The sequence below is a fragment of the Meles meles genome, chromosome 20 (genome assembly GCF_922984935.1).
Source record: "Meles meles chromosome 20, mMelMel3.1 paternal haplotype, whole genome shotgun sequence".
Lineage (NCBI taxonomy): Eukaryota > Metazoa > Chordata > Mammalia > Carnivora > Mustelidae > Meles > Meles meles.
In genome coordinates, this window is record NC_060085.1 from 48,014,808 (window position 1) to 48,036,674 (window position 21,867).

Sequence of the window (21,867 nt, forward strand, 5' to 3'; positions counted from 1 at the left end):
AGCAACTGGGTCGTGGCCACCTCAACTGACAGATGGCCCGGTCACACACACACCTACCTCAGTGACCAGGCTCTGGGCAGAGGCCAAAGAGTAGAGAAGTCTTCAGAGGGATGGCCTCTCCCTCCCTTTAGGATGATATTTTTAAATCAGGGCTAATAATATAATGACAACAATCACAACAGCAGGTAACATACATTGAGCGCTTAGCTACCATTGTCCTCACTGGTATTGTTGCTACTGCTCGTCCATTAAGGAACTAATTTAACCGTGGAAGTACCCAATAAGTAACATTTATGAGTATAAGTAGTGATTATTCTTGCAATAATGTGTGGCGCTTAAGAGTTCAGGCTGCAGGGACAAAGAGACCTGAGTTTGACACCTACTGTCTCCTCTCCCTGGTCATGTGGGTCTGGGAAGTTATTTCGACTTGCCTCAGTTATCCTCATCTGTGAAATGGAGGCAATAAAAGTAACTGTTCCCATAGAGCTGTTGGGAGGATTAGATAGAATCATGTAGGTGAAGCGTGCAATAGTTTAGTTGCTAGTTCAAAATGGGGTCTCAGTGACCAGAGGTGATAATTAGCGATTAGTGCCATTTCTGTGCCTTCCATGACAGCTGGACTTCTAGGGCCAAGTATTCTCGGCTTGTACCCTGTGAGCACCTGCAAGGATCTGAGCTTCCCAACACTGATGATACAGGAGGAAAAACAAACACTGAAAAAAATCTCTAGAAATAAACTGATGTCTTGCCCACAAACCAGAAACTGGTGCTCAGGTGTCTGGTTTGGCCGGTGTTAGCTTGGCAGGGCTGGTTTGTGTGGCGGCGGTGGTGGGGGGGATAGTGGAGGATGTAAGGAGGAGGAGAGAAATCTATTTTTCAGCTTTCATTTCTGTCCGGAATTTCGTACCAAATGTATTTTCTCACCAGCAAGATCAAAGGGATGGCCCACCTGACATCACTCACGGCCCCTTGCTGGACAGTGGGGAGGAGAGGGAAATAAATCTGAGTACTTGTGACCACAGTCATTTGCGTCTGTGAAGAGAGGATGACATAAATCTTCACTGTGAGCTAGGCCTTGAAATAGGGTGAGAAGTTGCTGCAAAATGAATATTCAGCCAGGAATGTTGGTGGCCTGCTTTTCTAAAGAGTGGAGTTAGTCTATGGATCGGATTATCTTTTAGAACAAACCCAGTAACCCAACTCTGAGTTTTGGGGTTCCTTCCCTCTTCCCATCCGGTTTCTTTTCCACTGACATCTATGGAGGGCTAATCCTGTGGCAGGCACCGGGCTACCTAGCAGGGGATACGGGTAATGGGCTCCATGTCGCATCTACCCTAGCAGAGTCCCGTCTAGTGGGAGAGATGGACACCGAGCCAAATCCTACACCAACGCTAACTGTAATTGCATGAGATGTAAAGAGGCAAAAGGCCAGAACTGATAAGGGTGAGACGAAGTGGGAGAGCCCCGCACCTAGCCTGGGAATTCAGGGACAGCCTTTCTGAGGAAGTGGTGTTTGAACCGAGACCTGAAGGGTGAGCAGCAATTAGCCAGGCAAGGAGTGGGTGGTGGGGATGTGGGTGGGGAAGCTTCAGATTTTCGAGAAACAAGGAAATGGCCAGTGCGGCTGGAGCCCAGAACACAAAGGGAAGAGTGACGTGATATGGAGCTGGTAAGGGAAAAGAGCCAGGGCTGGCCTACTTTCCTCTGACTTTGTACGGCTCCCGTTTCGTTTTGCTACGTCCAGTTCCTAGAGGGGAGAAGGCAGGCCCGCCCTTCCTGTTGTGGGGCCACAGGTCTGTAGGCCAGCAGAGTACTCTCCTGGGTCTGGCTGAGGCCTCCTCCTCATGCATCATGGTGCCCAGTGGCTGTCCAGCCCCTCGGTTCCCTTCCCACCATGGTGGGCTGGTGAGGTTTTCTATTTGTTCAACGGCCCCCAGGCACTGACACCATTGCCTTCCCTGCTCAGAGGTTTAAGGAGCCTCGCTACCAGGCTGATCTGGTCTCCTCTTGTGAACGGTACTGCTGCCTGTGATCTTGTGTCCCATGTTGAAACCAAATCTCCACTTCCTACCCCAACTCCGGTACCTGGTTCCTTTTCTCTATATCATCCTTGATCGTGAGAATGGTATCTTATAAGACCTTCCCTGTCAGTGCATACAACTCGGGTGATCTGTGCCTGCTTAGCATCAAGCACTCCTGGAGGGAAAGGGGAAAAACCTAGAGAGTCCTACTCTTGAGCAGCTCACGGACCCCACCAGGCACTATGCCAAGCACCTTACCTATGATCTCATCTCATGCCCAGAACAACCCCGTGTGATAGAGACCATCACTAGTGCCCATTTTATAGATGAGGAAACTGATCCAAAGGGAAATAATACAAATGGCCCAACGTCACACTTATCAGTGGAGGGGCTGGGATTTGAACGTGCATAAACCCAAGGCCCAAATTCTTAACCAATACCTTCTATCGTCTCTACTCATCTCTCTGCCTCTCTCTGAATTTCTAGAAGTGTCCTCACGCTGTGATTCTTCAACAGCTGGGGCCTTGTCTTGTGGGTGGAATCCTGCCATGCACCCTCATGTTTTCCTGTGGCGACAGCTCCCCTTCCTGTTCTCGCATGCCCTATTGTGCCTCACAGGGCCTCTCTGTCCGTGTCATGTGTTGGCCTAGTTTCCTGCTGTCACTATGTGTTTCCCCAGTACTCTGTGCTCTTTGGAGCTGGAGTTTCACCAACTGTCTGAGGTTAAGCCTCAAAAGAGCAGGATTGTTCTTTTCTGAAGCTAATGCCATTTCTTCTGCTGCTACCCCTTGGATTCCCAGCTGGGTGGTAGAGTACAGATGGGCATTGCAGTAACCACCCCCCAAAATGTCTGAGAGACCTGAAGTTCTCCCAAGAGCTGCGACTTTAAGGAAGTGCTCCCCAAAGGGGATAGTACCATCCTCGGGGGATGTTTCCTTGTGAGGGCACTTTTGGTTTTCGTAGGGATTGCAGGGGGGCGGAGGTGGAGATGGGGAAAGTCTCATGTCCTACTGGTTTGGCATGCCACTGCAAGGCAGGCCTGTTGGGCAAGAGTTGTCCTGTGTCCCCAAGGATCTGAAATGTTCCACTGAGTTACACCTGGGGAACTCAGTCTGTTAACCACTGGTCTTTGACTCAGGTCATGAGCCCAGGGTCCTGGGATTGAGATGAGCCCTGAGCCCTGGGTCAGGCTTCCTGCTCAGTGGGGAGTCTGCTTCTCCCTCTCCCTGTGCCCCTCTACCCCACTCGTGTTCTCGCTCTCTCAAATGAATAATAAACTCTTAAAAAAAAAAGAAAGAAAGAAAGGTCCCACTATACATTTACAACAGGTGAGAACTTTTTTCATTACCTTACCATAGATCCTCACCCTTTCTCTCCCATATAAACATAAATACTGGTATCGTTTGAATAGCCACCAAGCTTCCCAGAATACTACCGCATAAATGAACACAAGCCTCTACCATTTCACTAAGAGTTGTCTGCCATTTTGGAAAATGATGTCATTAATGTCAGTACTATGCTTGGGATCTGAATCATTATTGCCACACGATCGCATCAGAATTTACTTATGGCTGAATCATGTGCGGAAATTTTATGTATGCTTCTTTAGCCCTTATTTGGAAATAGCACATACAAAGCAAAATGGTCAACAACTTTCTGTTGTGCATTAGTCTCACTCTTATCAAATCTTGATGTATTCATTAAAAGTAGGGGCAAACACCTGACTTCTCCTGTCTTCTTGAATCATCTGAGCACTTTCATATTGAAATGCATATTGTACTCTAAATCCCGTCTTTTGTTTCTTCCTCACATGACATTTAGAGCCATGTACTGATGTTTAGAAATGTTTTGTAGGTATTGTACTCTCTATGAATTTCAGTTCAGTTTCGTAAAGACAATGGAAAGCCAACAAAAATGTTTTAAGTAAAAGGGGTTGTGATAGAACTAAAAACTCCAGTTTTAAGGAAATGAGAATGACTTTTTTTTTTCTGCCAGAATTTATATACCAGATAAATGATAGTCTCATCCAAGCCTTTTTGGCGACCAAACACTTACTTTATCGGCTATTTTTTCTCCAAAGGCTTTCGGTTTTCTCTTGGAACAATCTTCAGAGGCAGGCACGATTTTATTTGTCCCGCCCCTCCGAGAGAATTTTCTATGGTTTTGCTTGTTGAAAAAGATTTTGTTTTTTGAAAAGAGCCAACAGTTTTCAGAACAAATTGCTGAGACCAAGGTCAGTGATCAAGCTGGCTGGTGATATTCTTGGGCGCAGACTGTGAGGTTTGGGGCAGGAATTGTGTTTTATCCATCTTTGACCTTCCACAGCACTCGGTACGTGGCATACAGTGGATGCTCAGTATGGGGTTGAAACAGATTTTGTCAAATATGTGATGTAAGCTTGGGGTAAGAGAATTGAATCAATGCTTCTGCATTGTACTGAATTTTAAATGATATAGAAGTGTGTAGTATAACAAAGTAAAACCTCCTCTGGGTGTCAGTGAAAACATTCTAAAGATGGTGTGGTATGAGCATAGTCCAGTAAGAGTGAACACTGGCTGTGACCAGTTGGGTAAGCCCGCTTTGGTGCATTCCAGTTGAATATTAGCCCTGCTCCTTCCTCTTCCTGCCCTTGGAAATCCCACTTCCCAGAGGTAACTATTAGGACTAATGGCGGGTTTTGAACGTTCTCATCTCCTTGCAGCAAACACTACTAACAATTTAGTGAACTTCCCTCCAGACTTAAAATATATCTGTGGAAGGTGTATGTGTGTGTGATGGGACTATGTTCATGGAAAGTGAGAGATATTTTCACATATGCCTTTAATTTGAAGAAATTGGATTTTACTAATACGGTTCTAAAATGTGCTCTTTTCTTTTTTTAAAAAATTTTAAAAAGATTTTATTTATTTATTTATTTGCCAGAGAGAGAGAGAGAGAGCGCGAGCGCACAAGCGGGCAGAGAGGCAGGCAGAGGGAGAAGAAGGCTCCCCACCAAGCAGGGAGCCCGAAGCGGGGCTTGATCCCAGGACCCTGGGATCATGACCCGAGCCGAAGGCAGGGGCTCAACCAACTGAGCCACCCAGGCGCCCCAAATGTGCTCTTTTCCATTTCTGTATCACAGCCCATTTCAAACCAGGTCATGGTCAAGTGTTCGAATAGCTTTGTTCTGAAGGAAATTCAGAGCAAGAATGCCAAAGGGGTTTTGAAGATAGGAAGACAAGAGGGCAACTTCAGTGGAAAACTTGCTTTCATATATTTGAGTTCTTATGGTTGCATTTTTTCTTCTCTTTTGGAACTGGAACTTAGGAGTTGGTTTGATTTGAGTTCAAATTCCAGTGGTGAAGAAGAGCTTATGGTGTAGTGTGGGAGACCACCACCAAACCAGGAAACAAGTAAGGAAATAGCATCCGTGTCTTTTGCAATTGGGGTACATGTTCTGAAGGATAGAAATAGTGTGATGGCTTAGGGACAGGAAGGAGAAGGCCACTTTAGATAAAGTCATCAGGGAAGGCCTCGCTGTGCTGAAAAACCCTGAATCAAGACCAGAGATCATGCAAAGGCCATGAAGTAGGAATGGGCTGGGGGTACTTGAGGAGCCCCATGAGGAACGACAGATCGGTGACCACAGAGGAGAGTTCTAGAAGGTGAAATCAGACAGGCAAGCAGGGACCACACCTTATAGGGTCTCGTAGGCCTACAAGAACTCCAGAAGTTTGAGTTTTATTCTGAAGGGAGTGACTTGGGACACCTGGGTAGGCTCAGTCAGTTAAGTATCTGCCTTCGGCTCGGGTCATAATTCCACGGTCCTAGGATCGAGTCCCGCATCCAGCTCCTTCCTCAACGGGGAGCCTGCTTCTCCCTCTGCCCGCCGCTCCCCCTTGCTTGTGCTTTCTCTCTCTGTCTGACAAATAAATCAATAAAATCTTGAAAAAGAAAAGAAACTCTAAGAATTTCCTTTAAATAAATACATAGTAAATGGAGTGACTTGTTCTAATTTGATTTTCGAGAAGGACAAAGGTCAAAGCACCTTAAAAGCCATTGCAACCGCCCAGGCAAAAGAGGGTGACAGCTTGGATGAGGGAGGTGCTGTGGAGATGGAGAGAAGTAAATGGACTTGAGATGTCTTTCACCAAGATTTGCTGACAGAGTGATGTGGCGTGCGTGCGTGTGTGTGTGTGTGTGTGTGTGTGTGTGTGTGTGCGTGCATGCCTGTGAGAAAGGGATCACGAAAGGGCCAACGCCTAGGGTTTGAGCCTGTATGTGTGTGGGTGATGATGCTATTTATAGAAATAGGGAAGCAGGCGAAGAACGAGTTTGGGAGGCAGAAGGGTCAAGGAAATGAGAATTTCTTTTCAGTCAAATTCATTTTGAAATGTCTCTTTGAGGCTCGAGTGTGGTATCAAGTTGACAGATAAATATAGAGAGGTTCTGGGATGGGTCTGTCTGGAGGTGTACATTTCAGAATTATCCACATGCGGATATATTTAAAACCACGGGAGTTGGGGCGCCTGGGTGGCTCAGTGGATTAAGCCGCTGCCTTCGGCTCAGGTCATGATCTCAGGGTCCTGGGATCGAGCCCCGCATCGGGCTCTCTGCTCTGCAGGAAGCCTGCTTCCTCCTCTCTCTCTGCCTGCCTCTCTGCCTACTTGTGATCTCTGTCTGTCAAATAAATAAATAAAATCTTTAAAAAAAGAAAAACCACGGGAGTTGACATTCAAAGGTAGCTCTCTGTATTTTCCAGTTTGTAAACATCTTTATTGCCAAGTTTCGAAGTGATAAGAAAAAGAATGTAAAGAGAGGGGGCAGGGAGGGGAGAAAGAGAAAGCACGCACAATTCCAATGGTGTCTATAAACTATGTCTTGCCACAAAGTAAGTGTATGGTCACACACGTGCGTGCACACACACACATATACACACGTCACAGCTGCAAACCGCAAGCTGCGTACACAAGTCATGTAGAAGATACACTCACTCTCAGTCCCGACCCCAAACAGACCCTGCCTCCTCCTCAGCTCCTGCTAAGTCCTGGACAGGCAACTTTCACCACATTTCCATCACCTATCCGTGCCTGAAAGGCAAAGACATGGGGGATCCTCTGCCTTGGATGGATCCAACTCCAGAAACTCCTGGTCTCCCAGCTGGTCGGAGAGCGGGACTGGGATCAGCATCTGGACAAGGCTCATAGGTTGCCATGGAAGAGGATTCAAGAGTCTCCACTGCTTCAGGCGGCCAAGGAAAATGACCTGTGTTTCCTGAAGAAACTTCTACTGGAATGAACCTGCAACTTGATACAGGAGGAGCCCTGGGGGAGATGGCACTGCACACAGCAGTCCTCTGGGACAGTCTCAGGGCGGCCACGGTGCTGCCCGAGGCTGCCTGGGAGCTGGTCAAGGAGCCCACCATGGGTAAGGCGTCTGTAGGTCGGAATGCTGGGCACACAGCCATCGTGAACCAGAATGTGCCCTCGGCGTGAGCCCTCTTTGCCCACAGGGCAGCGTCTCTGTAAGAGCTACAGGTACCGCTTTCCACCACAGCCCCTGTAAGCTTATCTACTTTGGGAAGCACCCTTTGTCCTTGGTGGCCCGTGTGGGCAGCGAGGAGATTGTGAGGCTGCTCATGGAACATGGAGCCAGCATGTGGGCCCAGGTCTCCCTGGAAAACACCATCTTGCTCATCCTCGTCCTCCACCCCAACCAAACCTTTGCCTGCCAGATGTACACCCTGCTGCTGTCCTCCGATGGTGCAGCGACCACCCTGGACCTCATGCATGCCCAATCACCAGGGTCTCGCCCCCTTCAGGCTGGCTGGAGGGGAGGGCAACCCTGCAATGTTCCGGCACCTGATGCAGAAAACAAAGCACATCGGGTGGAATTATGGGCCACTGACCTCCACTCTCTGTGACCTCAAAGAGATCAACTCCTGGGGAGAGAGCTCCTGTCTCCCCCAGAAGCAGGAGGCCCACCAGATCCCGGAAGGGACCCCAGTGAAACAGCTAGTGAGCTTCAGGTGGAAGAAATATGGGCAGTGGCACGTCTATGTTCTGAGTGCCTTGGACCCACTCTGTTTGATCTGCTATGTCTACCGCCCCCTCAAGTTCCATACTGGTAACGGCACAGGTTCCTGAGGTAACACCAGTTTCCAACAGAAACCCCCCAGGAGGCCTCTGTGACTTGCCAGCATAAAATCTGGCTGGTGAGGGATTTGGTGACCATCCTTGGAACTGTGGTCAGCCTGCTCCTAGAGATCCTGGGCATCTTCAGTGTTGGTGTCTCTTGCTATTTGGGACCGTCTTCTGGGGGCCGTCCCATGTCATTGTCATCACCAATGCCTGCATGGTGCTGGTGAACATGAGGATGGGGCTGTCTAACGTGAAGGGGGAGATGGTGCCCATGTCTGCTGCCGCGGTGCTAGGCTGGTGCCGTGTTACGCGCTTTGCTGGAGAATTCCAGACGCTCTGTCCTTTCATCATCATGATCCAGAAAGATGATTTTTAGTTTTATTTTGCCTTTTCTTTTCGCTTATTTCTTAAAGTAATCTCTACACCCAAGATGGGGTTGGACTCATAACCCAGAGGTCAAGAGTTGCATGTTTTACAGACTGGACCAGCCAGGCACTCCCTTAAAGATGATATTTGGAGACCTGAAGCCTTTCTGCCAGCTGGTGGCCTTGTTATTCTGGGATTTGCCTCAGCATTTATGTCCTTTTCCAGACACAGGACCCAGCCAATCTGGGACAATTCCAATGCTGCTCCTTTCAGCTTTTCCTCACCATCATTGATGGGCCTGCCAACTGTGACGTGAACTTGCCCTTCACGTTTGGCATCATCTACTTTGTCTTCGCCATCATCGCCGCACTGCTGATGCTCCACCTGTTTATTGCCGTGAAGGATGACACACACGGGCAGGTGGCCCACGAACGGGCAAGCTCTGGAAGGCCCAGGTCTGGCCACCATGGTGATGTTGGAGAGGAAGATTCTGTGCTTCCTGTGGTCTTGCTCTGGGATCTGTGGCTGCCAGTATGGGCTGCAGGACTACTGATTCCTACAAAACAAGAACCACCATGATCAGAATCCTTTGTGGGTGCTTCACTATGTGGAAGGTTTCAAGAGCTCAGATAAGGAGCATGAACATGAACGAGAGCAACTTTCTGAGAAATAGTCCTCTGTTTCTGAGATTGAAAGTGGGATCCCAGCCAGAGCGTCTCTGGGCCTTACAACCCCTGCCTGTCCCAGATCACATCTCACAGCGAGAGCAATTACCAGGGCTGGGAGATCTTTTGTCACAACACGCTGGGACAGGTGAGTCTCAGACTGGATCTTGGCGAGGGGGATGGAGAGGAAAATATCATTGATGATGAGGACCCCTGTTACTGTGGACCTGACAAACAGGGAGCCCTGGGTGGGGAGGAGCATTACATTTCATGCCTATTAATCATGGGAGGCACTAGACAGAATAGTTCTTTTTTTTTTAAAGATTTTATTTATTTGAGAGAGAGAGAGCGGGCACACAAGTGGGGCAAGAAGCAGACTCCCCACTGAAAAGGGAGCCCAATGCAAGCTCGATCCCAGGATCCTGGGCTCATGACCTGAGCTGAAGGAAGATGCTTAACTGAGTCACCCACGGGTCCCCAGAATAATTCTTAAAGGCCATGTGTCACTACTGTTCGCATCAGCATTTCTGGAGATGGGAGATGGACGTCTGTGGTTCCATGTATCTTCTGAGTTCCTGAAAGTCCACATCTTGGGAAAAGAAGGCATCTTTGCAAGCAAAGCTGGACTTGGCCATCAAAGGTGTGAGGTAGGGATGCTAGACTAATGTCTACCCCATCTTTCTTTCTGCTTGCTTCCTGCAGGCACTAGAAAGTAGGAAGTCTTCCCGGTTCAACAGAGCTTAATGTGGGCAGAGCCAGACATGGCACTGAGGTTGTAGCCCTTCCCTTTTTTCTATACTCCTAGAGGATTTTCTCCCCACCTAGAAACCAAATGCCACCTAGAAAACTGCAAGAAGAAAGAAAGATTCTTTGGGGTGCCTGGGTGGCTCATTCAGTTAAGTGTTTGCCTTCAGCTCAGGTCATGATCCCAGGCTCCTGGAATCAAGTCCTGCATTGGGCTCCCTGCTCAGTGGGGAATCTGCTTCTCCCTTTCTCTCTCTGTTCACATGCCTGCTCCCTCTCTCTCTCTTGAGTAAATAAATAAAATCTTCAAAAAGAAAGGTTCTTTGCCCTTTCTTTCTTTATAAGATTTTATTTATTTCCTCGAGAAAGAGATGGTTAAAGAGAGCACAGGCTGGGGGGAGAAGGAAAAGCAGGCTCCCTGCTGAGCCTGGAGCCCAATGCAGGGCTCGATCCCAGGACCCTGAGATCATGACCTGAGCCGAAGGCAGAGGCTTAACTGACTGAGCCACCCAGGAGCCCCACCCTTGTTTTATTTAATTTTTTAATTTTATTGTGGGTAGATACACATAATAAAAAATTTACCATTTTGGCCATTTCTAGGTATACAACTCAGTGGCATTAAGTACACTCACATGCTACTACTATTCGCGTACAAGTCTTTTTCATTTTTCCAAACCGAAACTCTTGTACCCATGAAACATTCACTCTTCACTATTCCTTCCCCACAACCCCTGATAACTTTCTATGAATTTGACTACTCTAGGTACTGCCTGTAAATGGAATCATACAATACTAATCCTCTTGTATCTCATTTATTTCATTTAATATGTTTTCAAGATTTATCCATATGGTAGCAGGTATCAGAATTTTATCCCTTTTAAAGGCCAAATAATGTCTCTTTGTTTCCTTCTTTCTTTGAGAGAGAGAGAGAGTGGGAGAGCATGTGCATACACATACCCATACCCACACATGACAGGGGGAGGGGCAGAGGGAGAGGGAGAGAGAGACTCTCAAGCAGACTCCTCTCTCAGTGCAGAGTCCTCTGTGAGGCTCCATCTCACGACCCTGAGATCATGACCTGAGTCGAAACGGAGTTGGATGCTCAACCGACTGAGCCACCCAGTGCCCCCAAATCATATTTCATTGTACGAAGGTATCACATTTTATTTATCCATCATCCATTGATTGACACTTGGGTTCTTTCTACTTTTTGGCTATTGTGATATCACTGTTAACCTGGTGTACAATGATCTGAGTCCCTGCCTTCAATTCCTTCATGTATATCCCTCCACAGAGAATCCGGATCTTATGGCAATTCTTGTTTAATGGTTTTGAGGAACTGCCACACTGCCTTCCACAGTGGCTGTGCTATTTTACATTTCCTCAAACAGGGCACAAGGCTTCCAGTTTCTTCACTTCCTTACCAACACTTGTTATTATTCCGCTTTGTTGTTTATCTTTTCTTCTTTTCTTCTTTCTCTCCTTTCTATAGCCATCCTAATCAGTATGAACTGGTACCTCGTTGTGGTTTTGATTTCTATTTCCCCAGAGACTAATGACAATGGACATCTTTTCATATACTTATTGGCCATTTGTTTATCTGTTTGGGGGGGAAATATCTATGCAAGTCTTCTGTCGAAACAAGCAAGTTCTTGGCTTTAGCAGGCAGAGCCTTGCTAGCAGCGCCTTGAGACGGTCCACGTTGTGAGACATAGGACACGCACACCACCTGCTGGCCATTTCTTAGAATTTCCCAACACAACCTTCAGGGCAAAAAACAACTTTTTAGTTCAAGGAATTACCAAAGAAACCAGGGTCAGTGTCACCGCAGATCATCGATGCCGAGGGTGTGTTCTGATAGTGGGAAGAACTTGGAGTTGGAGCAGAGAAAGCCGGATTTGAATCTTGCCTTTGATTAAGCAAAGGGCAGGTCTCTGCCTCTAAATCCTAGGGCAGTGTGTCCAGTAAAAGAACAAGTCACTTCACACCCAGGTCTTCATGATGATGAAAGTGTTCTAGATCTGTGCTGTGCAATGGGGTAACCGCTAGCCACATATGGCTGTTCAGCACTTGAAATGTGGCTATTGTAAATAAAGAACCGACTTTTAAAACTTAATTACAATATGGAGCGCCTGGGTGGCTCCGTCAGTGGTTAGGTGTCCAAGTCATGATCTCAGGGTTGTGAGATCAAGCTCACATCAGGCTCCATGCTGAGTAGGGGAGTTTGCTTGAGATTCTGTCCCTCCCTTTCCCTCTACACCCCACCCTGAAGGCCCTGCTCTCTCCCCCTCTCAAATAAATAAATAAATGTTCTAAAAAGAAAGTTTAATTACTTTAACTGTAAGTTTCAATAACCATCCATGGCTACTGACTACTGTATTGGACAATGCAATTCTAAAGACTCAGTTTCTTCATCTGTACAATGGGGATGGGAATAGCTCCCTGGGTGGGGGGCGGGCTTATGCAAGCGAAATGAGATAATCTGGGACAACATCTAACACAGTGCATGTTTGTAACAGGCAGCTATAATGTGTGTTTGGATAAACACCCAATGGAATCAGTAGAACATTCCACCAGCACCTCTCCACCCCTCACTAAATTTTTCATTAATCTCCTGCTGTGAATTCAAAAGGAAAAACAGGGAATATTCATTAGTACCACAGGTCTGTCTCTCTTAAAAAACATTCTGTTTGAAATGAATCAGTAAATGTGGTGTTTTGTATTTTTCCCCCCTTTCTCCGAGACGGGAGACTGTATCAGCTTATGGTAAGAAAGCCATCCCAGTCAATGAATAATCAGAGGCAAAACTCAGCAGATGATAAATCTTGGCCTCCGTCCTGTGAAGCCACCCACTAAGCAACGTTGAATAAATCTGTTAAGCTTAGCATATTTTTCAGGGTAATTGGTTGCAGTTTTCACAGACTCTTTGATTTTTAACCTTATCTTGGGCCTATTCCAAGCTAATGAAACAGAGAATGAAGTAAGTTCTGATTTTGGCTTAAGTTTCAGGGAGGGGACCAAAGCATTAGCCTTGACAAGGCTGGGAGCAAAAAAGATGTTTGTTCATGCTTCTCTCCCCTGAGTGCGGGCAACATCTAGGCTTCTGGTTTTTTGTTTGTTTGTTTTTTTTCCTCCCCCAGATGATTCCCTTCTCCTTGGAGAAGGCTACAGGTGACTTAGAGAGAACATCACAAAATACCATGTAATTAAGCTGATTATAGCTCCGTGATCATGCAAGATGCGAGCAATTATTTAAATCATGGGGTTTGGAGGCCGTGAGGACAAACAACAGGTATGCTCTAGAAACGGTTGACTGTGTAGGCACAGGGTCGGGAAATCTAGGTTCAAGTTCCAGCTTCTCCATTTGCCCACTGTGTGACCTTGAGCAGGTACACGAGATCTCTGAGTCCCTGTCTTCTTGCCAGTAAAACAGATAGCGTGCTACCCCCGTCGGCCGATGGCTGCGAGGAGAAATGAGATTATGCCTGGGAAGTACCAGCACAGTACCTGGGGTGTCATGAGGACTCAGAGCTCCTCCCTTCTTCAGTGGGACATAGCGGGGCTTTTGAGAGAAGAAAATCCTTAACGTGGCTTTTTTGTGTTCCCCGCTGTTAGGGGTTGTGTCATACGCCCCTCCTCCCGAACGTGTGTGTTGAAGTCGTAATCCCCAGTACCTCAGCACATGACTACCTCTGGAGATGGAGTCGTTCAAGAGGTAATTAAAGGAAAATGAGATCACGAGGGTAGGCCCGAATCCAGTATGACAGCTGTCTTTTTTTTTTTTTAAGATTTTATTTATTTATTATATATTTACTTATTTAAATGAGAGAGAAAGAGAGAAAGCATGAGCAGGGGGAGCAGCAGGCAGAGGGAGAAGCAGACTCCCCACTGAGCAGGGAGCTCGGTGCCATGCGGGGCTCCATCCCAGGACCCTGAGATCATGACCCGAGCGGAAGGCAGACACTTAACCGACTGAGCCACCCAGGTGCCCCTGGTGCCCTTCTAGAATGAGGAACTTTGGACACACATAAACAGACACAGAGGAAAGACCATGTGAAGACAGAAGGGGAAGACAGCAATTTGTAAACCCAGGAGGCAGGCCTCAGAAGAAACTAACCCTCCTGACACTTTGATTTCAGCCTCCCAGCCTGCAGAACCGTGAGAAAATACACTTCTGTGGCTGAAGCCCCCTGCTCTGTGATACTTCACCCCCCACCCCCACGCCTCTACCCCGCTTTTCCAGCAGATGACTATGCATCCCTTTTATCTCCTCAAAGTCCCTTCATGTAGGAACCAATCCCTTAACACTCCCTAACTTGGTACTCTGGGTAGCTTCCTTCATGATGCTAGTCCTGTAAATCAGGTTTAACCGATGCTGTTGCACCTAGACTCCAGTTTGGGTGTTTGTGCGCCGCACTGGGCTGTTAGTAATGCGTGCGTGCACTCCAGCTCTGTTTTGCTCACCTCTGTGAGCATGGTGCCAGGGAGCCCCCAGGAGTATTTGCGGAATAACTGACAGGGCTCTTCTTATTGAATGGTGGCTGAATTAGCCAAACCAGCTCCCGCTTCTTTAGAAGTTTATATTAGAAAAATACACAGAGAGTCAGAGTGGGTGAGGATTAGAAGGGAGCAGCAATTCTCAAAGTACGGTCCAGGGACCCCTGGATCTTTCAGAAAGTTCACAAAATCAAAAACTGTCTTCCTCCTAATTCTGAGGGGATTATTTTGCCTTTTATCACTGCCATTCTCTCACTAGTATTCGGAGTATGAAAAGTTCATTTTTATAGTTTCAGATTCCACATTGTCAACTTATCTTTAAGAAAGTACCCCTTATCGGGGTGCCTGAGTGCCTCAGTTAGTTAAGCATTTGACTCTTGGTTTTGGCTCAGGTCCTGATCTCATGGGCTGTGAGATAGAGTCCCATGTCAGGCTCTGTGCTCAGAGGAAGCCTTCTCAGATATTTGAATATTCTCTCCCTCTGCCCCTTTTCTCTCTCTCCCTCTCTCTAATAAATAAATAATTTGGGGAGGGGGCCCACCTGGGAGGCTCAGTTGGCTAAACATCTGTCTTCAGTTCAGGCCATGATCTCAGTGTCCTAGGGTTGAGGCCCACATCAGGCTCCCTGCTCAAGGGGGAACCTGCTTCTCTCTCTACCTCTGCCCTTCGCCTCCTGCTTGTGCTCACCCTCCCTCATGTTCTCTGTCCCTTTCTCTAAATAAATAGATAAAATCTTTAAAAATAAATTAAAAATACTTTTTTTTTTTTTTAAAAAGGAAGTAACCCTTGGTAAGTTTGGGTGTGATATCAAAAGAGAATATTCATAACTCCCTGAAAAGTTTATTAAAATATCCCTTTCTTTTCCAATGATACATAGCTCTGTGAGGTGTGTTTTCTTTACACACTTGAACCAAAACAACATATGGCAATATATTAATATAGAAGCATGTTTGAGAATTCGGCTATCTCCTAGTAAGCTGGACATTGCCCAAGAACAGAAAAAATGTAAAGCAGGCCATGTTTCTTACAAAAGATATTGTTTTGGAAAATATAGTTACTTTTCATAAAAATGTTATTTCTGTTAACATACGATGGGTTTGTTATTAGTTTTACTAAGTAGCAATTTTTCAAATTTCCCAATTTTAATTTCTAGTATGATAAATTTCAATATAAATAATTGACATAAGTAAAAGTTATTTCGGGTCATTAATAAACTTTGAAAGTGTAAAAAGGGGAATTGAAACCCCCAAATTTGAGACTTAACTGGGATCACGTATTTCTCAGAATTCTTTTGGATGCAAGAGAGATACTCAACTTGAATACCCATAAGCCAAAACTTGTCTCTCTTCATCCCATGTTGTCTTCCTGCTCAGCAGGCTTTCCTCAGGAGGGGGTGACAATGACCATCACTGGCTCCGGTCATGTTTCCACATCAAGGCCAATCACCACGGCTCTGGTCATGGGCTTCAGTTCATCCCTGGGGAGTGAGCTGTGTGTGGTCAGTCCTGAATGAACCATGTGGACTGACAGAGATACTTCATCAGAGGAAACTTGGAAAGTTTTTACCACGAGAAAGAAAAATGGCGGGTGACAGATCAGCAAATAATATTTGTCAGTTTGGGAAGATATGAGGATAAGGCTGAGGTGGCCAGAAGAGTAAGTTCTATCTGAAGAGAATTAACAATGAACAAACTTTAAGGGGTTTAAGATCCTTAATAAATACATACCCATTCTTTTCTCTTCCCTCAAATCTTTTATCTCTACTAACATCTGCAACGGTTGTTGGAAGGAACATTCTAGAAAAAGAAGACAATAGACAGAGGTGGGAGGATCAAGGAAAGCTGGGCTCAGTGATACATGTTGGAACAGAATGGGTAGAGGGAGGTGTTCCTGGCTTCCTAGTCCTTTCCCAGCTGGGTGACCTTGGTGGTGATGGAGTGGTTGCGGTCCATGCTGATTGAACATACACATCTCCAGTATTTTGGGGTCTCTCTTGCTGCACTCCGACACAAAGTGAGTCACTTCTCATGCCCTCACCTCCAAACCTGGCTAGCTTGAGTCCAGATCCCTCCAGACTATACTCCACATAGAGAAACACCAAAGACAATAAAAGAGGCCAGTCTGGGAGTTTAGAAGGAAGATTTGGGGCTGAGAGTCCTTTAGTATCCCCCAAACAAAAGCATGGATAAAGTTGCCTGTTACTGCACCAAAAAAGAAAACTGCCCATGGAGAACTAATCCTCCACAAAGACCACCCTCTCCCTCTGTCCCTGCATGGACAGGCCTTCGCTGTGGATTTTTACATGTGAAAGCAAATTAGACTTGTTCTATATGGATCCAAACAGGGAAGAGGACCAGGGATGGAAAAGAGAGGTGGATAGATTTTTGTCTCAGTGTAAAGGAAAATGTTCAACAGAGTGGTCCAGAGCTGGAATGAGCTGCCTCAGGTGTGTGTTTTTTGGGGGGGAAGGGTCACTTATGTGCTAATTCATGGCCTCATTTTCTTCAAGGTCATCAGTCTTGCAGGCACTAAAACCAGAATAAAAGATAAGCACAAGATAAATTATTATCTACTCTGAAGAGTTCCTCCTCTTTCCCTGTTTTTTTCTCCCTCCCTCCCTTCCTCCTTCTCTTTTCCTTCCTTCTTCTCTCCCTCCCACCCTTCCTTCCTTCCTTCTTTCCTTCCTTCTTTGAGGGTCAATATTTTGGTGTCGACAGGAATCTGGAAAATATATTGTTCTGAAATTCTCTTGGTTCTCACTCACATTATGGAGACCCTTTCCCCATGCCCCAGTCCCATCAGAGCTAATCTGTCCAAATTCCAATACTTATAAATTACAACAGCAATACAAAAACAGGAGAAAAAGAAAACCAGATGGAGAAGTTAGCCTAAGCCAGCCACGTCACTTGCTGCGGACGACTGAGGTGCTGTACAGGAGCTTCTGTTCCTGTTTTTTCCTTTCTTTCCTCCTTTTTCTTCAGGGAGTGGGTCTGAAGCAGCTGGTGGGTCCAGGTTCAGGTTCTTGACATCTCCTTCAGTAGCCTGGCCCGAGGGATCTTGGAATTGGACAGAGACATGGTCTAAATTATCACTCTCCCCATCATTACTCCTGGGGACAACAGGAACCAGGCTGTTCTCATCTTTCTTTGTAGTAGTTTTGGGCCAAACATCTGCCCTTTTGATTTTTCCAACCCTGGCATCTAGGCAAATGAAGGGAAGGGAGAGTCTTCTTTCAGACTCCTGATGCCAAACGAGGACTGCCCTGAGGCCACAGGTAACATGTGCACTGTAGACTTCTGCTAGAAGGACGAAGGGAGAGGGCCCCAGGGCTCAGAGCAGAGCTGAAGAAGCAGGTACAGGAATTGAAGTCAGGAAACTTGATTCTTGATTCTTCTGATGACTTACGCTGTCCTTTGTTCTTCTCCATGTTACTCCTGTGCACTTGGCAGAATTCCTCCCAAGCCTATTGGTGCTGGCACTTTCTCTTCTCAACGTCACCCGAGAATATCTCTGGTGTTTCCATAGAAAGGGCCCCATTTCCTGAGGCTCTGTTGGAGAACAGCCCTGTGCTTAGAGACTCCAATGTACTCACATCCCACACGACCTCACCTATACATCTTGGAAACAGCAGCTCCCGTTTCCTCTGCACCAAAGGAGCCTGGGCATTGATTGCTAAGATGTACTAGTGCCCAGAGACCTTGATGTTTATTGCCTCTGAGTTCCTGGTGCCTGAGTCTGCTAGGATCAGTGATTCCAATTCCAAAACCCACAACCAGTTTTCTAAGGTACTAGTATCTAATTTGGGAAGCACCTGTATCCCTAAGTTCCACTGGCCCTCTGGAAAGTGACTGATTACAACAAAAACTTGCAAACTGATCTCTCTAATATTACCACCAGCATAGGTAGGATGATCACTTGTAAGATGATGCCAGTAAGAATAGAAGTCTTCATCAACTATCATATGATCTCCCTGATATGAGGAAGGGGGAGATACAATGTGAGGGGTTTGGGAGTAGGAAAAGAATAAATGAAACAAGATGGGATCGGGAGGGAGACAAACTATAAGAGACTCTTAATGTCACAAAACAAACTGAGTTTTGCTGTGGGGGGGCGGATAGGGAGAGGGTGGTGGGGTTATGGACATTGGGGAGGGTATGTGATATGGTGAGTGCTGTGAAGTGTGTAAACCTGGTGATTCACAGACCTGTACCCCTGAGGCTAAGAATACATTATATGTTAATAAAAAATTAAAAAATTAATAAAAAAGAGAAGTCTTCACTTCTTGAATACTTAGCATCTTATAAGAATGAGCTCTTTTACTTCTCTCAACAACTTTATGCCTTAAGTATTATTATTATGCCCATTTTACAGATTAGGTAACCAGAGCCCTGAGAAAGTTAATTGAACATCCCAAGAGCTCATAATGTAGCATTAAAAATGGAATTCAAGGGGCACCTGGATGGTTCAGTGGGTTAAGCCTCTGTCTTCGGCTCAGGTCATGATCTTGGGGTCCTAGGATCGAGCTCTGCATCGGGCCCTCTGCTCTGAGGGGAGCCTCCTTCCCCCTCTTTCTCGGCCTGCCTCTCTGTCTACTTGTGATGTCTCTGTCAAATAAATAAATAAATAAATAATCTTTAAAAAGGTGAAATTCAAGCCCTAGTCTGCCTGATCCCAATGTCCATCGTCTTGACATTATACATACCCCTTCTGGATATTCCTACTCATCTCCCTATGAGTTGTAAAGAAAATTAAAGCATTAGACAGGGAGATGGACGTTGGCCTCTGTATTTGTTAGGGAAATGCTAGCTGCTGTAAAGAGCAAACCCCCAATTTCAGTGGTTTAATCAGTGAAAATGTCTGTGTTACTCATTTAACGATCTGATAAAAGTGTTCCTGGTGACCTTCCTCCATGTAGTGCTTCAGGGACCCAGGTTTATCTCATCTCATGGCTCTGACATTTCTTAGAGACTTGGAGACCTCTGCATCCAGACGGAAGGGGAAAGAGAAGAAATGGCACACCCTCCTCTTAACTGCCTTGCCCGGAAGTGCCGCACATCACTTCTGCTCACGTTCTATTGGCCAATACTGGTCACATGGTCTTTCACAGATGAAAAGGCTTTGGGAAACGTATTGACTCCCTGAGTAGTCTCTTCTTAGCTGCAACCCTGCACCATGGAAGAGGGAGCATAAAGTGTTTGGTAAAAAGTTAGCTATTTCTGCCCCAGCCTTGATGACCATAAGTTCATTCTATCCCATAGGTCTATGGTTTCATAACTTCATTGTTCTGTGATGCATGGAAATTTGATGAAGACTTAAAAGTCTTACCAATAGGATGGTATTTGTGTGAGAAATGATCAAGACGGAAAATGTCTGTGGTAAATGCACTCTGTGGCCTGATGTTTTCAGCATCCGAAAGTGAGTACCTGGATCGTCTTCTCAGGCTCCAGGCAATGAGCTGCGTTACAGGAGGGGAGAATGGACGACTCTGGAGGCAGCAGCCTCGCTTGGGCTCCATGACTCATTGGAGAGAGGGACTCAAAGACATGGTTTTTACATAATGTTTAGAAATAAGCATCTGAGAAGTGTGGAAACATGCCGTCCTGATTTACTCAGTTCTGTCGTTAAGTGCTGGCATTATCACCATCTGCCACATGTAGAAGTTGTTTAAAAATGAGTCACCTGGCACCGAAAACCATTTCTGCACAGAACGTCCCCCCACCCCCACCCCATCTCTTGGTATCAACACAAAGTCTCTTCTGCCTCTAAGTTCTAAGAAGGCTGAGAGTGCGAGTTCCCCCCAGTGGCATTTGGTTATTGATCCTCCGATGCAAAGGTATCAATTTCCTTGAACTTTGTTGTGTCTTTGGTTTTCAAAGGATGCTGAATTATGTCACATGGACGATATTTCTAAGTTATTATTTCTAAGTTAAATGAGCACTAGCTGAGTCTCATTCCCATATTCATATTTTTCATATTCCCATATTCCCATATTCATATTTTTGATAGCTGGAAATTTAACCAATGAGAAATGCTATGGTTGAAACATAGTACAGTTTGCCTCATTGATCCCAAAACATGCCAAATCTCTCCTCAATAACTATCCAGAGTGCCTTTATCCACTTTTTGAGTGATCATTTATTTTGTAGGTAAGTCACACTGAATCTTTGATATTCTATAACTTAAATACTGAAATATAAGGTTTAATACTATTAATGTACCTTATGTTAGATGACAGGGCAGTGGAAAAGGGGAAAATTGGTTTGTATATAAACAAATATAGTCACATCAAAATAAGGTAGAATGCTCATAACTGTCCCAGGCTTGGTTTTTGCAAATGATCACATGGTCATAGCTGATATTTCTAACTGCCGGCCTCTACCCATTCCATATTCCCTTTGCTTTAGCAAGAATGTTGGTGTGGCCCCATGGCAGACCCCAAAGCTTCATGCCTTACCCTTACTGTATAACCCCCAGATCTGTGTCAGTCTTATGCAGGGAGGCAGAGGCTGAGGCAGACCATGGGATGGTGTTTGAGGTGTCTGCTACAGAGAGATGTTTGGAACTGCTCCCCATGGGCCCCCATAGGTGATTCACAGCAGAGAACATTAGGATCCAGGGGCAAAGCTGTGTCATCCTCTGAAGATAACCATTCTCCTGTTAAGAGACTGTTTGGGTTTGTTACTGGTCCTCAGGGGAGACTGAACATTTCACCGGGATCCACAAAGTTACCTCGTGACCTAAGCCAACCATAGGAATGAGGTGTGGTGCCGGCCTGCTCTTCATCAGCTGTGAAATACCAGAACACGTGCTAAGCCCTCAGAGCTTCGCCAATTTTATCACAAGGATTTCTGGGAAAGTTTCCAGGCGACCCGAGTTATGATCGTAACAGGTGCTGCCAGCAGCTGTGGGCCTGGAGCATCCACGTTCCTCATCCATAGAGTAAGAGCACGACACTCCCTGAGAAGGACCGAGCAAACCTGGTGGAGAGGAGGATTCAAAAACGAGGGCCGCACAGCAGTAGGTTTGCTCGATACGGTTTCTCCAACAGAATTGCTAAGTCCAGTCATGCCAGTTGCTCTCGCACGATTTCTTGGTATCCTTGATATTCCAACGTGCGTGTGGTGAGTAACTGAGTAGAACATCTGTGAGGAGAGCATATGGATTGTTTCCCAAGCTTCCATATGTATTTTTACAAATAATATAACTGTAAGTATAAAAACTTAAAAAAAAAACCACCATTTTTATTCTAGGCACCTAATAATACCTCCTAAGACAGGCTTCCCTGGAATATAGGGTAGAAAATTCTGTTATTGAGGGGACCTGGGTGGCTCAGTCAGTTAGGTGTCTGATGCTTGATTCTGGCTCAGGTCATGATCTCAGGGTCGTGAGACCCAGCCCCGAGTCAGGCTCTGCGCTCTGCTTGTCCCTCTCCCTGTGTACCTCCTCCCACTCCAC

The 21,867-nt window shown here is 46.0% G+C and overlaps 1 pseudogene; it reads left to right on the top strand.

Annotated features, from left to right (window-relative positions):
* LOC123932229 overlaps positions 1–13,392 on the top strand; it is a 41,347-nt pseudogene extending 27,955 nt beyond the window's left edge.
* The last annotated feature ends 8,475 nt before the right edge of the window (positions 13,393–21,867 follow it).